Below are 4,018 nucleotides of genomic sequence, written 5' to 3'. Positions count from 1 at the left end.
TCAGGTCTACTCCACTTCCTTGTTGCCTGCTTAGACTCTTGGCACTCTTAGGTGAGCAGACTTAGTCAGCCTGTGTTGCCCTAACAATTTCGATGGCATGCAAGGGGATAATGGTTTTGCCAGACCATGCCTGTGGGGGCATCATTGCCAGAAATGTGCCATGTATGAGCCCATGTGGGGACATCTTTTTCCTGTACCACCTCACAGCATGTACCATCTGTTGCAGTCATTGTGTCGATACCATCAGTATTTTGCTGTAGAAAAACTGGTTGTACTCCGTGTTGGGTCTGGCAAACCAATGTTTGATAATTGACCATTTTCCTGACATCTGGAGAGACTGCTAACAGTTCTCAGAATGTCAAGGTCATCAGTACATTGAGCACATTTTTGAGTATGTTATCAACAAGAGCTGTTTGTTCAATGGGTGCTTGTAGGTGAGTGTGTTGTGCATTTTTTGAATCCACAATGGCTTGGGCTGATGGGGGGTCTTTGTGCTTCATGGGCTCTTCTTTAATGGTGATGGGGTCTACTGACCATGTCATATGTGGTGGTATATCATGGCATGTAACAGTATCTGTTGTAACAGGCTTCTGAGGTACCATAACCTGCATTTCTACTGGGGGATCATGCCATTGGGAACAGTTCCTGATTCAACTGATTTTGACTTCAATGCATGGATTTGGTCCAGTTGATCTTGTGATAGTAGAAAAGTGGTCTCCTTTGGCTCAGTACCTGCGAATAATGCATTTGGGGTTTCCACAGCAAATGCTTGTGTGAGTGGCTCAGCTGTAGTAAACAATCCGACTGGAACCATGCCTTGGCCCTGTCAGTTGATCTCAGCTGTCTTATTTCTGGGATTCTGCTGATGCCAAGTTTGGACATGGTCATGAAGTAATTTGCCTTGTATAGCAGTGGGTACATATCAACCTGTCAGTAAAACCACTCTGTGGTCTTGGTTCCTGATAACAAACCGATTGCAGATAGCAATCTCCATGTTGGGACATTCATTGATGAAATGGTTTGGGAGGCCGCACCAATTACAAGTTTGGGTTGATGGTGTACTGGAGTTTGCATTACTGGCATTACCTGCAGTATTCTGACCATATGCATTGTTCATATTGTGATTGTTACCAGTATTCAAAGAGTGTTGTGAAGTGCCTTGCTGTACCAGTGTGCTGAGTACATTGACAATATTATCCAGCTTGTTGACCAAGGTATCCATGGCAGTAGAATACACTGGTTCAGCTTTGAGGGGAAACATGCTCAAGGTTCTGGTATTTGAGGATGTACTCAGAGGTGAAAACCCAGTATTCATCCCAATGTTTGAAAGGGATATAACAGGAGCATCAGCCGGGGTAGCATGAAGTAGTCAAGATGCAGTATTTTGTACATCAGACATTGGATATGAAATTTCCAGGTGATGCTTAGGGAACTCAATGGCAAGTTTGGTGAGAACTTGACTTGTGAATTTGATATGCAATCCTTGCATTAATGCATGGTTCTTCTCTCTTTCTGATAACTGTTCTCCTTTGCCAAATGACCTGGTGATATGATGGAATGCCAAATGTACTCTCCCAATTGGGCTTGAGTACTCATCAGTACTGTGGCCGATTTATGTGTTAATTCCTCAAGATCTGCATAGGTAAAGATTTTGTCTTCCTGTGATGCACCTGGATATAGCTTGTATACATTGGCCTTCCAGGTGTCATAATTGCCTCCTTTGAATGATGGTAGCTTCTTCCAGACCACTTTGGTAGCAGCAGGAGTATACTGGGCAGCATATTTGAAACATTGGGCAGCTGGTAGTTTGTTGGATTCTGCACACTGTTTGAAATCATCAAAGTACTGCCGTAGATCTGTAGGGGCATTCAATTCTAGTTTTGGTGCATTGCGAGATGTCCTCAGTGGCATCTGACTACCCACATCTCCTTCTGGTTTGACTCATGGTGGCATGATAGGATCAGAAGGCTCTTGGTCTGAAAGGTTGGTAGATGGCAGTACAATATTAATATCAGAATCAAGTAATTCTGACATGTTTTGTGAGGATGTGGTTTCTGAAGCCATAGTAACTTGAACTACCAAATCACTCGGTAGTTGTTCTTCTGGTTTGTTTTTGGCTTGGATAGACTCCTTGAGTTGTTGCAAAAGTCAGGAATGCCATGTTTGAACTATGTTGGGCAACTTGGTATCTCTACAGGTTCACCAAGGTTAAATAGCAGTATCTGAGCTCAAGTGTTTGATGACAATATGGCGGTAACAATGGGGACTGCAGTAATAATGCTGGGTATGGTGACAGAGGGTATGACAGAGTATATGATATATGACAGTAGAACAACAGCAATGGGTGACAATGGTGGACAGTGGTTAGACAATGTGGCAGTAATGATGAGGACTGCAATAATAAATGCTGGATACAATGTTTTGACAACAAGTAACAAGTCCAAAGATGGTAGTGCAGTATCAGATAATGGATGACATGCCCTGGGAATAAATCACAGAGGAGAGCCTCACATTGGGCTCCACTTGAAGTGACTCCTATTGTACCATAGATACAATAGATAGTCTAATCAAGCTCTTGTGTGAACCTCCTATGGGTGAGCATGCTTCCAGATAACAGATGTTGGTATACCAGTATAGTGGTATATGCACAGGGATATGCTCGAAGAGGATGCGATATCAAGGAGTGGGGCTAGCTAGAGGGGATACAGAGTGGTCAAAGGGGAAGAGTCTGGCCTCCCGTTACAGGGGTATATGAGCTATCTAATATAGAAGATCAAGGAATGTGGAGGTGGTAATTGGAATATACCATGGAAGATACCTGAAACTAATTGAGTAAGACACACCCTTGATATTGGTCTGGCGGTATCCAGATACTGCATACGAGCCGGTAGAACAGATGTTCCGGCAATGAATGTATTGAGTATGCCTACAACGGACTAACTACAATACACAAGAAAAGAAAATTGTTGTGAGCAGTTTAGTCACGTGAACAAAAAAAGTCAATCACGTGAAGAACAAAACAAGTCACGTTTTATTTCGCGGAAGCAGACGCGTCGTCCGTTGAACGCGCCTCGAGCTCTCAACGACGTTCACATCCTTGGTCTCAACGCTCGCGACACCCAGCAGAGCCATGGCGTCGTTCTGGACGAAGATAAATCCATTCGGAAAGTCAGAATTACAAGAACATCCTGCGAACGATTATGAAGATGAACCGCTCTCTCCGACAGTGTCCGCGCCGTCGACCCCGCAACGATGTACGTCCCACAGGCCGTTCATTCCACAATGCAGACACTGATGACATTTCAAACAGCCCCGAAAGTACTGCCCTCCATTGACTGCGATCATCCAAATCTGGAAAACTTTCACAGTCGTCAACAATCTGCATCCAACGAACCTGTCTTTAACATCACTGAGGGCAACGACTCGAAGAATGAGACCGATATAAACGACATCACCCCTCAACAACACGATACCGGCAAGCACACGAATTCTTCTGCTATTTTCCCTGATACTCATACACCATCCACTCCTGGTTCCCCTTCGAGTCCCAGGAAGAAGAAAAGCATGTCCCTCTTGAAGCACCTGAGTCTCAGCCCCAAGTCCAAAGCAAAATTATTCGCAGCAACGGAGAAAGAGAACACGCCTACCTCACCGATGTCACCCGCAACGCCGGCTAGAAAGGGCGGTTTGAGCTCAGCTGGGTCGAAGTCTTACATTGGAACCGAATTTGGCTTGGAAAGCCCTGCTGCTGAGAAGGGCAATCAGCTCCTGAACGAGACGTTTGAGAGGAGTCGGGACCATGTCAGATGTGTGTCTTCATCACCATCTAAACCCAAGATCGATGCTGATTCCGGGATAGCGGAGTCGACCACACCAGTCTCCACCCCTCCGACCAATATCAGCTCACGTGTTCTCCCACCGCAGAACACAATGATGTCTGTGCCTTCGCCCGCTTTTCTCCCTCCACGATCCATTCTTCGTGCGCCCCAAACTCCTGGTACGGGTCAGTCGGTCCGAT

This window comes from Dacryopinax primogenitus, assembly GCF_000292625.1.
Source record: "Dacryopinax primogenitus strain DJM-731 SS1 chromosome Unknown DACRYscaffold_13, whole genome shotgun sequence".
In the NCBI taxonomy this organism is placed as follows: Eukaryota; Fungi; Basidiomycota; class Dacrymycetes; order Dacrymycetales; family Dacrymycetaceae; genus Dacryopinax; species Dacryopinax primogenitus.
Note: the sequence above shows the minus strand (reverse complement) of the source record.